The following is a 13411-nucleotide window of genomic DNA, read 5'->3' on the forward strand; positions in this document are numbered from 1 at the left end:
ATTTCCCTGGGCAGTCACCCCCACCTCCCTGACTTTATTTGGTTGAAGCCCTAGACACCTCTTGTGAAGTTTTTTTCTTTTTTTCACTAATTACAGATCCAACACACACAGGTCCTTACCTTGCACAAGCAAGGCATCCAATCACACTAAAGGGACTGGGGAAACATGATACACAAATATCACATTAGAACTTCTCTTCTGGCCGGGCGCAGTGGTTCCCGCCTGTGATCTCAGCATTTTGGGAGGCCGAGGCGGGTGGATCATGAGGTCAGGAGATGGAGACCATCCTGGCCTCAAAAAAAAAAGTTTTTTTTTTGAGATGGAGTCTCGCTCTGTCGCCAGGCTGGAATGCAGTGGTGCAATCTCCGCTCACTGCAACCTCCGCCTCCCAGGTTCACACCATTCTCCTGCTCAGCCTCCCCAGTAGCTGGGACTACGGGCACCCGCCACCACACCCAGCTGATTTTTTTGTATTTTTAGTAGAGTTGGGGTTTCACCGTATTGACCAGGATGGTCTCGATCTCCTGACCTTGTGAGCCGCCCACCTCGGCCTCCCAAAGTGCTGGGATTACAGGTGTGAGCCACTGCGCCCGGCCAAAAAAGAACTTCTTTTCTATGGCTTGTTGCACGCAGGGCACTCTCCCTAGCTCCAACCTAGAGGCTGACATCTCTGTCCTCCCCACCTGAAATTTCTTTTCTTGCAAACATTACATCTAAGAAAGGGAGAGAGAAAACACTGTCTCTGTTCCTAACTCACTGGTAATTCAACATGGGATCTCTGTCTCTTTGCCAGACGTCACTTATCTATCCCTCCCAAACAGAATCTTTTAACAGAAATCCCATCTGTGGGCTATGCACAGCTTCCTTTCTAACTGGGTGGGTCATTTTGAAGACCACAACATCTTTTCAACAAGATCACTATAAAAAGTCAAAATGCTGTTATGGTACTTAGGAAAAACATTTCCAATCAACACAGTTCGTAACAGAGATACAAGTTTGCATAATGACACATTTGGCCTCTGATGTTACCACAGTGACAAACTATGTTTTTCCAAGCACATCTTAAAGGGTTTTGAGCCACTTCCTGAGGGAAGATGTTGCAGTGGAAACAAAAAGAACTTCCCAAAGATCTACTGGAAAAAAGGTGACTAAAAAACAACTGAAGTGGGAATTCCTACCTGAACACTCTCACTAGTAACCAGGATAAAGGATACTTCTTGGGTTAAACCAAGAAAGAAAGGACTACTGTCTCCAGTAACCTCTTCAAAAGCTGACTACTGGCCAGGTATGGTTGTTCACACCTGTAATCCTGGCATTTGGATAGGCTGAGGTGGGAGGATCACTTGAGCCCAGGAGTACATGACCAACCTGGGCAACATAAGGAGACCTGGTCTCTACAAAAAAATTTAAAAGTTAGCAGGGTGTGGTGGCGCACACCTGTAGTCCCAACTACTCAGCTGGGACTGGCAACACAGTGAGACCCCATCTCTACCAAAAAAAAAAAAAAAAAAAAATAGCCAGACGTGGTAGCACATGCCTGTAGTCTCAGCTACTCGAGAGGCTGAGGCAGGAGGGCTGCTTGAGTCCAGGAGCTCGAGGTTGCAGTGAGCTATTAAGGAGGTGGAGATGGTAGGATCACTGGAGCCCGGGAGATTAAGGCTGCAGTGAGCCATGATCACACCACTGCAGTCCAACCTGGGATACAGAGTGAAATCCTGTCTCAAAAAAAACTTTTTTTAGGCTGGGCGCGGTGACTAATGCCTGTAATCCCAACACTTTGGGAGGCCGAGGAGGGCAGATCACGAGGTCAGGAGTTTGAGACCAGCCTGACCAACATGGTGAAACCCCGTCTCTACTGAAAATACAAAAATTAGCCAGGCGTGATGGCGTGCGCCTGTAATCTCAGCTACTCAGGAAGCTGAGGCAGAAGAATCGCTTGAACCCGGGAGATGGAGGTTGCAGTGAGCCGTGACTGTGCCACTGCACTCCAGCTTGGGTGACAGAGTGAGACTCTGTCTCAAAAAAAAAAAAATTTTTTTTTTAAAGCTGACAATTACTACGATTCCTACTACCTCCATCACTGTTCCTTCTATGCACTGCCAATGAAGCTTCACAGTTGCCTGAGAAAGACCAGAAGTTTATATGACAGTCATTTCAAAATCATACCTAATTGGAGAAAATGCTGACAGTGATAGAGATGAATAATAAGCCGAGCTCTTCTCTGCCAGTGACCTCTGCATTCATCCAGCTTGGCTGTGGGACATTAATTTTTAGTCTTTGTTTTCTATAAACAAAATGGAATCACTATTTTAAAAACAATTAAAATTCAGTGTGCTGGCTGGGCGTGGATTATATGCCTATAATCCCAGCACTCTGGGAGGCCAAGGCAGATGGATCATCTGAGGTCAGGAGTTCGAGACTAGCCTGGTCAACATGATGAAACTCTGTCTCTATTAAAAATACAAAATATTAGCCGGGTGTGGTAAGTGTGCCTGTAATTCCAACTACTCGGGAGGCTGAGGCAGGAGAATTGCTAGAACCCAGGAGGCAGAGGTTGCAGTGAGCAGAGATCGCACCACTGCCCTCTAGCCTGGGCAACAGAGTGAAACTCTGTTTCATAAATAAATAAATATTCCTTGTGCTACCTTTTAGATCCTGAACCATATATTATCTACTAAAATAAGTAAGTAAAAATATTTTAGGTAGGGCATCATGGCTCACGTCTGTATAAGTGCTTTGGGGGGCAAAGCAAAAGAATTGTTGAAACCAAAAGTTTGACACCAGCCTAGTCTGGGCAACATAGTAAGACCCCATCTCTACCAAAAAAAAAAAATAGCCAGACACGGTAGCATATGCCTGTAGTCCCAGCTACTCGAGACGCTGAGGTAGGAGGACTGCTTGAATCCACGAGTTCGAGGTTGCAGTGAGCTAGAATCGTGTCACTGCACTCCAGCCTGGGTGACTGAGAGAAACTGAATATCTTTAAAAAAAAAAGGAAAAGGAAAAAAAAAAGTTGCCTGTGTATGGTGGCTCATGCCTGTTAATCCCAGCATTTTGAGAGGCTGAGGCAGGAGGATCGCTTGAGCCCAGGAGTTGGAGCCTGCAGCGAGCTATAAGTGTGTCATTGCACTCCAGCCTGTACAACAGAACAAGATCTTGTCTCTAAAAATTTAAAAAAAAAAAAATTAAGTCATCATGTCCCTTTAGTGTGTAGAAGAAGCTTTATTTCTTATAGGGACCTTTCTGAGACACTTGATTGGAATAAAGAGTCTCTTCTCTCGTTTATAAAGTTACCATACTGTGCCAGGATCTTCTACTTACACATTTCTGCCTGACTGGAAGGCATAGTCCCCAGACCCCTCATCAGTGCTCTTTGTCCTCAACTGAATGGGCCCTTCCCCATCTAGGACCTTCCCCCATCTCCCGGGAATAAGCCATTATCTTTACTCTCCTTCCTTCTTTTTCCACTTTCCTATATTTTTTCCTTCAGAATATCTGACACACTTAGGTTGTCACATATGCCCCAGCCTGATAAAACTGAAAAAGCTCTGGCTTTGGAGTCAGACAGACCTAGGTTCACTTTATGGCTTTACCACTAATAGCTGTGCGACCCTGAACAAATTACTTAGTTTCTTTAGTTTCCTCATCTATAAAATGATAACCACATCTACCCCAAATAATTTACATAAGAATTTTTTTTTTAAGACAGAGTTTCACTCTTGTTGCCCAGGCTGGAGTGCAACGGAGTGATCTCGGCTCACTGCAAACTCTGCCTCCTGGGTTCAAGCAATTCTCCTGCCTCAGCCTCCCGAGTAGCTGGGATTACAGGTGCCCACCACCATGCTTTGCTAATTTTTTTGTATTTTTAGTAGAGACAGGGTTTCACCATGCTGGCCAGGCTGGGATCAAATTCCTGGCCTCAGTTGATCTGCCTGCCTCAGCCTCAAAAAGTGCTGGGATTACAGGCATGAACCACCATGCCCAATCTAGGACATAAGAATTAAGTAAATAACCCATATAAAAGTGTGCAGCTCAAAAACTACTAGTTGTTCCTTTCCTTTTATCTATTTGCATATATTTTAAATCTGAAACACATTCTCTCCTATCTAGGGCCTCTGGCAGTGCAGCTTATCTCCTGGTCCAGGGAAGACAGTGGTCATCCTAGCAGCACATCATTGTTCAGTTGACCCTCTCATGTGGGCCTTCTCAAGATGCCCTATATAACATAAAGATGATTACTGAGGATAAGCAGCTTGTAAAACCCCACCTCATCCCCACTTCTGACATGTCTTTCCAGCAGCAGTGACTCCGGTGAACAACTCATATCAAACATTTTTCTGCAAACAGGTCAACTGAAATGCCAGAATCTAAACAGAGGCAACAAAGAAGGCGGGGTCGGATGGCCAGTGCTGGTGTCACATGCTCACACTTGAGAGTTCGCAAAGCAACCATCATTCATGGCTATAGGGAGGCAGTGAAGACTACAATACAGGCTGTTGTAGAAAAACATGATGCCAAGTACAGAAAACTGAGTTATGGCTGTTGTGGGAGTCTTACATCTCAGCTCTCCAGCACATGTCTCTGCCAAGGTTGCCTTGTGTGATGGTTCGGGTCCTGTTCTAAGATGAGAAAACACCACAGGAGTTCTCAATGTGGGCTGCTTGGAGAGGCCTCAGTTACCCTATTTGAGATCCAAAGCTTCCCCGGGGAAAACTTTTACTTAGGTGGCTCCCATGGGGAAAGTGGGTCACATTCACTTCCTGCTCAGAAAACCCTGCCACACAGCTTTACAACCCCCTTCTCTCAGTCTTCCTCAACAACCCGTGGTGTGCTGGAGATGGCTCATACAGAGGCTTGTGAGTTGACTGTTAAATTTCAAAAATGGTGAGAGCCAGCTGGCTTCACATTAGTAGCCATGGTGGGAGCATTCACCACCAAACACTACAAATCAGCCTCCCTCCCACCACTCACAGCTTCATAACCCCGGTCCCCAAGCAATTGTTAAACATTTACTAGTACACCAAGGACCAACAACTCTCACGCTGAAGTATCAGGCTCCATTTTCCTCGTAAGTCTTTGTGTTCTCTGGCCCTTTCCCCAAGATCTTTCTGTTTTTCTCCTGGATGTTCTCATGTAATGGATGCCACCCAGGGCCCCTAACAATGTTGTTCCCCACAAACTGGGGTTCTCCTCTTATGAGTGCTTCAATCCTCTCTGGGAAAATGAAGCTAGGCACCATTTGTATTTCTAAAGAGCCAGCAGTTATTTGTAATGACTCTTAGGATCAGGAGAAAACAAAAATGGTTTAGCAAGATTACCAATAGATGGAAATAAGAAAATATTTGGCAGCTTCTAACATAACCTTCACTCATTCAGATATAAAGCATGTTACTTCCTTAATTTTCTTTAACCTACTCCTACAAATGAATAACCTGTTTTGTCATAATACTTTTGAAGATATGTCTTATATTATACAACATTATATAGGTCTCCTCTGAATCCAAAATCCAAAGCCCTAGTTACAGCAGAGACTTAAACTTAGGAATCTGGTTACACCATCCTATGGCCCTGTGACATATGGGGGTACCAGCAGAACACCTTTCTGCTCTTCCCAGAAATTTCTAAATTTACATGTAGAGAGATTTTTAGCAAGCTCCTGGGTCACTTGGTTGAAAAGAACACCAACTTCAAGATAAGTGTGCCCATTCTTAAAAATAGAAAGCAGGCTGGTGGTTACCAGGGCAGCTGAGGGTTGGGGGGAAGTTGTTCAATTCTCCAAGATGAAAAAGTTATCGAGATCTGTGGCACAACAATGGACATATTGTTAAGTGTACTATACCATACACTGAACACAATTAAAATGGTTAAGTATTGAAAGGTGTGGGTTTTTAAAACTGCAATTTTAAAAAAAAGATAGATTTACCCAGTAGGCCTCATCATATGTTTAGCATTGAGGCTAGCTCACACCAGGCCCCTAATAAATGCCTGTGAATGGTACCAAAGGCAGTATACTTAGGACAGGGATGAGAGTCAGTGCAATAGGGATGATGGAGGCTGTGATTAAATGACTGACTTGTATTTTAAATCATCCAGTCTCTGGGTGTTCTGTGACCCAAGGACATGACTTGCTAGAACTATTTTCTATTCTTTCCATCCTTTTCAGATCCTGGTTTTGAGTACACTTTACAATTTATGCCTCTTCATTTTATCCAGTCCCTACCTGTCCTCTTTCAAGGCTAAACTCAATTCTTTTCTCCTCCATATGGCCTTTTCTGACCACTTTTCTGATCATCTGCAGAGATCTTTCCCTAACAGAACAGATCCACTGGTAGGCTAACAATAACAAGTTGCTTTAAACCATCTCTTGCACTATTCCATCCTCTGAGAGCAAAAGCCCTTTTGTATCCCTCAAATGCCTAGCACACTCTGAGGCAAAGAGCAGGCACTAAATACTGGTAGCGGAACGAAGGTTGAAGAAAGCAAGAGAGGGCCAATAATTTACTTGCTTTCCAGTGGGATATTTCAAAGGCAGAAAATTGGTCATGAATGTGACTGAAAGCTTAAGGAATAAGGTGTTCAAAGAAGGTTTTGCTTTGAACCCTAAATTGCCACTGTGTTTGCTAGATATTCAGGGCTCTAGAGAATCTTCTGTAAAGGTCTGCTATGAAGCCCTCTCTTGCCTACAAGGTAATCAGAGCAGATATAAATCATCACGTCATAGCATTTATAAACCAACCCAAATGGTGAATAGCCTAAAAGGAGCTCAAGATCCTCAATGAGCATTTTCAAAGGTCTGATGGCTTTGGAGCAAAGAAAAGTATGAGGTACTTTTTTTTCCCTCCCCACTGAGACGGAGTCTTGCTTTGTCACCCAGGCTGGAGTGCAGTGGCACGATCTCAACTCACTGCAACCTCCGCCTCTCGGGTTCAAGCAATTCTTCTGCCTCAGCCTCCTGAGTAGCTGAGATTACAAGCACATGCCACCGCGCCCAGCTAATTTTTGTATTTTTGGTAGAGACGGGGTTTCACTATGTTGGCCAGCTGATCTTAAACTCCTGACCTCGTGATCTGCCCGCCTTGGCCACCCAAAGTGCTGGGATTACAGGCATGAGCCACCGTGCCCAGCCTAAGTATGAGGTACTTTTCAAAGTAGCTAAGCTAGTGATTCTTAAAATGTTGTAAAAGGGAAGTCAAAGACCAGTTGAGGGTCTTAGGAAAGATGAACCCTCTTCAATAATAATAATTTTAAAAAGGACATATGCATAATTTCACACACAATTTCAGGGTGTGTACTAACTCTTTAAAGCCTATTTATTCTTGGACCTTAGGTTAAGCACCACCTGTGAATATTATTCTAAGAAACTACATGGCAGACCTCTAGCACATACATGGATGCATTTCTAATATGATGCAGCTGATAATATCAAAGTCTTTCTCCTAGTTTGAAAAGTAGGAATAGGGCTGGGTGCAGTGGCTCACGCCTATAATGCCAGCACTTTGGGAGGACAAGATGGGAGGATCACTTAAGGCCAAAAGTGTGAGACCAGCCTGGGCAACACATTGAGACTCCTCTTTCCACAAAACTGAAAAAAATTTAGCGGGGCATGGTAGCATGCTCCTGTAGTCCTAGCTACTTAGGAGGCCAAGGCAGGAGGATTGCTTGAACCTAAGAGTTTGAGGTTACAGTAAGCAATGATCGCTCCATGCACTCCAGTCTGGGTGACAGAGCAAGACCTTGTCTCTAAAAAAAAATAATAAAATAAAAGTAAGAATAGAGGAGAGGGAGTATCTAAGAGTATCCTAGGACAGGATAGGCAGAAGAACCTCCCTGGAGAGCTCTTCCATTTCAGCATACTTCTGTGAAGGTAGCAGCATTGCCTCACCAAGACAGGATATCCTCAAAGCATCCAAACCCAAGAATTAGCCCGGAGGTAAAAGTTTCTCTTAAACACCTGCAATCTACATTTATTTAGTACAGACAAAATGGTCACGGGGTTTATCTATGCAACACAAGTTGTATGACAACTATCCTCCTAGGGGAATGAAACTCAGAGTGCAGCCTGGTGCTCATATAATATATCCTAGCACTTTGGAAGGCAAAGGTGGGTGGATTGCCTGAGCCCAGCAGTTCGAGACTAGCCTGGACAACATAATGAGACTCCATCTCTACAAAAAATTTAAAAAATTAGCCAGGCATGGTGGCATGCGCCTGTGGTCCTAGTTACTCAGGAGGATAAGATGGAAGGATCACTTGAACCCAGCAGGTCAAGGCTGCAGTGAGTTATGATCATGCCACTGCACTCCAGTCTGGGCAACAGATTGAGATCACACACAAACGCACCCGCCAAGCAAACAAAAAAGAAAATTAGGGTGCAGGCCACTAGTGAGGGACAAGCTGAAGACCAGAATTTCGGAAGGCTTACAAGGCTGACTGATATGCTCAGGGTGCATTATTTGTAGTCCTCTTTAAAAGAGAAGAGAGCTAGAGGAGATGAACACAACTGGAAGCAGAAAGAAAGTAGCCTTAGGAATGGAAAGAATCAAAGTAGACTCAAAGTTCCTAATGTCTGAAACCACTTAAGCTGGTATACATTCTAAATCTTCCAGTCTGACCCCTTAGTTTCATCTTTTTGGGAATCCTTATTCCTTGATGATCAATTTTCCTGGACATATCAAATGATTCTACCAGGTAAGAATGCATGCTTACTAAAAAGCCACACTGGAGAGAGAAAGGAACTAAATCTCAGTTAAGCAGGGGACAAGGGGCCTGAAGGACAATTTTGAAAGGTGTCCTAGAAACAAGCCGAATCCAGTAGGGAATAAACTATGAGTAATTTCATAGCTCTTAGAAAAGCAAGTTGTATCTTCTCCATAATCTTTATTCATAAAGATAAGTTAAATACAAAAAGAGGTCAAAATGCCCTTACCTAATGCCATATATAAAAATTAACTCAAAATGGATTACATATCTAAACATAAGAGCTAAAACTAAACTCTTAGAAGAAAACATAGGGGAAAAGCTTCATAACATTAGATATGGCAATAACTTCTTGGACTTCTTGGATTTCTTGGATTTGACACCAAAAGCACAGGCAACAACAGCAACAACAAACAGACAAAATGGACTTCACCAAAGTTTTAAAAGTCTTATGTGTAAAGGACACTAACAATAGAGTAAAAAGACAAACCACAGAATGAAATAGAGTATTTGGAGATCAGATATCTAAAGAGGAATTAACATCCAGAATATATAAAGAATTCCTAACAGTTAACAACAACAAAAAAATTCCCCAATTAAAAAATGTGCAAAGGACTTAAAAAGACATTTCTCCAAAGATGATATACAAATGGCTAATATGTACATGAAGAGATGCTCAATATATCATTAGGTAAATGCAAAATGAAACTACAATGAGATACCACGTCATACCCATTAGGCTGGCTATTAAAAAAAAAAAGAGAGAGAGAACACAAGTGTTGGCAAGGATGTGGAGAAATTGGATGTAAAATGGTACAGCCAATCTGAGAAACATTCTGGCAGTTCCTCAAAATGTTAAACATAGAATTATCCTGTGATCCAGCAATTCCACTTCTGAGTATATACACAAAAGAATTGAAAGCAGGGACTCCAACACATAGTTGTATGCCAGTGTTCAAAAGCAACATTATTCATAATAGCTGAAAGGTGGAGACAACCCAAATGTCCACCAATGGATGAATAAACAAAATGTATATACATGCAATGGAATATTATTCAGCCTTAAAAAGGAACAAAATTGTGGCACATGGTAGAATATGGATGAATCTTGAATACATGATGCTAAGTGAAATAAGCTAGTCACAAAAGTCCAAAGACTGTATGATTCCATTAAAGTACCTAGAATAGTCAAATTCATAGAGACAGAGTAGAACAGTGGTTATCAGGGGCTCAGGGTAGGGGAAATGGGGAGTAACTGTTTAATGGATATAGAGCTTCAGTATGGAATGATGAAAAAGCCCTGGACAGCAGAGATAGTTGCACAACAATGTTAATGTATTTAATGCCACTGAACTGTACACTTAAAAAGGGTTAAAATGGGCCGGGCACAGTGGCTCACGCCTATAATCCCAGCACTTTGGGAGCCCGAGGCAGGTGGATCACCTGAGGTCAGGAGTTCGAGACCAGCCTGGCCAACATGGTGAAACTCCATCTTCACTAAAAAATACAAGAAATTAGCTAAGCGTGGTGGTGGGCACCTGTAATCCCAGCTACCATGGAGGCTGACGCAGGAGAATTGCTTGAACCCGAGAGGCAGAGGTTGCAGTGAGCTGAGATCGCGCCACTGCACTCCAGCCTGGGTGACAAGGGCAAGACTCCGTCTCAAAAAAAAAAGGGGGGGGGGTTAAAATGGTAAATGTTATGTTATATATATTCTATCACATATTAAAAAAAAAGAGGTAAAAATGAACAAGCTTCACAATTAACCCCAAACAAATACAACACCTGCATATATACCATAAAAATGCATACAGGCCGGGTACAGTGGCTCACGCCTGTAATGCCAGCACTTTGGGAGGCTAAAGCAGGTGGCTCATTTGAGGTCAGGAGTTTGAGACCAGCCTGGCAAACATGGCAAAACCCTACTTAAACAAAAATCAGCTGGGTGTGGTGGCATGCACCTATAATCCCAGCTACCTGAGAGGCTGAGGCAGGAGAATCACTTGAACCCAGGAGACAGAGGCTGCAGTGAGCCAAGATCGTGCCACTGCACTCCCGTCTGCGTGACAGAGTGAGACTCCATCTCAAAAACAAACAAAAAAGAATGATCCTTCAGTCACACTGAGGGTATTAACTGATTAAAAAGTTTATCATGAATGATGAAGCCAATGACAATTAACAGAAAAATGTCATTACCTTCTGGATATCTGAAAAGAAACCCCAATGTGAAAGGCTGGGCTCTGTTTAATATGCAATAATGAATTGACAAGTATCACCTTGAAATGCCTCATACAGAGGCTAGACTGTGTCTAGGGGTTGTCAGAATTCAAGAATTCACAAATCTCTTTGCCAGAAGAAAATGGCAGTCTGGGCAGGCAGACATAGCAAAGAGCCCTTTCTTCTCTGCTAACTTACTGAATGCTATAAATTTCATTTAACACCTATCCATGGTCTTTAGGTTTTATTTTAGGAGTACTTTAGAATCTATTGAGGATTAAGTTCTTGACTTTTTTCTCTACTCAGTCTGCTGTCAACAACTGCAGGGCCCTACTGCAATCTATAAAACTAGCTCTTTGAGAGGCCATGAATACTGTTAACATTAAGTGACATTCACATTAATGCTCATAAGCGAAGGGAGAGAAGTGCTCCAACACATGCTGGAGATTAACGAGGCAGTCAAATACATCTAATCTGATAGTGCTGAGAATAAACCAAGTGTACTGTAATGCTGTCATTTAGCACCCTTCAAAGTCAGTTAGGGAAGAGAAGCAACAACTATTTTGAGGGTGGCTCTCAAGAAGGTCCCAGAATAGTATCACCCTCCTCCAAACCACCAAGTGAAAAGGACTGTTAAAAGAGGTAATGAGTACACAAAGACTCAATGAGAGCAATGAATAAGATTATTCACCACTGATCCCCACTTACCTTAGCACCACAACTTATAGAAGGTATATAATAATACTGATAATTGGCTGGGCATGGTGGCTCACGCCTGTAATCCCAGCACTTTGGGAGGCCGAGGTGGGTGGATCACAAGGTCAGAAGATCAAGACCATCCTGGCTAACACAGTGAAATCCTGTCTACTAAAAATACAAAAATTGCCGGGCGCGGTGGCTCAAGCCTGTAATCCCAGCACTTTGGGAGGCTGAGATGGGCGGATCACGAGGTCAGGAGATCGAGACCATCCTGGCTAACACAGTGAAACCCCGTCTCTACTAAAAATACAAAAAACTAGCCAGGCGAGGTGGCGGGTGCCTGTAGTCCCAGCTACTCGGGAGGCTGAGGCAGGAGAATGGCATAAACCCGGGAGGCGGAGCTTGCAGTGAGCTGAGATCCGGCCACTGCACTCCAGCCCCAGCGGCAGAGCGAGACTCTGTCTCAAAAAATAATAATAATAATAAAATACAAAAATTAGCCAGGCGTGGTGGTGGGCGCCTGTAGTCTCAGCTACTTGGAAGGCTGAGGCAGGAGAATGGCGTGAACCCGGGAGGTGGAGCTTGCAGTGAGCCGAGATCGCGCCACTGCACTCCAGTCTGGGCGACAGAGCGAGACTCCGTCTCAACAACAATAACAACAACAAAAGATAATTATTATCATTACTATTATTTTGAGACAGGGTCTCACTGTCACCCAGGCTGGAGTGCAGTGGTATGATCACAGCTTACCGCAGCCTCAACCTCCCTGGGTTCACCTCAGCTCCCACCTCAGCCTCCCAAGTCGCTAGGACTACAGGTGCGCACCACCACATCTGGCTAATTTCTCTCTCTCTCTCTCTCTCTCTCTCTCTCTCTTTTTTGTTTTTGTAGAGACAGCTTCACCAAGTGGTACAGGGTGGTCTTGAATTCCTGGGCTCAAGCAATCTGCCCACCTCAGCCTCCCAAAGTGCTGGGATTACAGGTGTGAGCCATTGTACCCAGCTGGTATACAATTATATATTGCCCAAGTAAATCAATTTTGCTATCCCTTCCCCATTCTCCTATGAAATCCCTCTCCACTGAAATCGCTTCATCTCTGGCCTGTGCACTCATTTTGAGAGGCACTTTCATCATTTCATTTAACTTTGAAAGAAGTTGGAGGAGGCCGAGGACACATGCTTGCTAATCATCCTTTCACAGACTGCCTTGTGTGCCAGAAAGGATTTTTATTATTGGTCTGTGGCAGCTACTGCTGGAGAAAGATTTCAGCTTGACCTTCCCAAGCTGCTGGGGGATGAATACTGCACGTGGCTGACAGAGCAAAAGTCTCTTCCTCTTTTTTTTTTTTTTTTTTTTTAAAAAAAAAAAAGCTTTTAGACTAACCAGAGTTCACTGTGGTAGGGAAGTCACCCCTCCTCTTATTGCATAAAACTCAAGATGTTGAATTATTTTGCATAAAAATGATATAGTAAAATTAATGTGAACCAGTCCAACAAGAAAATGGTAGCATCACAAAGCACCTCACAGACAGCACAGCATCAAAGAACAGGACTCAGGATAGCTCCACAGGCAGAGACGAAAAAAGGAAATAAAGGCCATTTATAAAAGCAGTTTTAAATGTGAGGATGGATTCTCACAGCTGGCCTCACAAAAGAGAACAAATATGTCAAAGGGAACAACTGACAGACTAATAGAGTCCTATCCATCTGGCTGAGAAAAGAGCCATCGGTGGGAATACTGAGAAGCTTGACTGTTAGGAAAAAGGCTTGCTTGGTGCTTCGCTGGGAGAACTGAATAG

The 13411-nt window shown here is 43.4% G+C and overlaps 1 protein-coding gene across 17 annotated transcripts in view; it reads right to left on the minus strand.

Annotated features, from left to right (window-relative positions):
- The window catches only part of ARMH3 (armadillo like helical domain containing 3), a 222162-nt gene that overhangs the window by 34019 nt on the left and 174732 nt on the right, over positions 1-13411 (minus strand). The window lies entirely within an intron of this gene.

This window comes from Macaca fascicularis, chromosome 9 (assembly GCF_037993035.2).
Source record: "Macaca fascicularis isolate 582-1 chromosome 9, T2T-MFA8v1.1".
Lineage (NCBI taxonomy): Eukaryota > Metazoa > Chordata > Mammalia > Primates > Cercopithecidae > Macaca > Macaca fascicularis.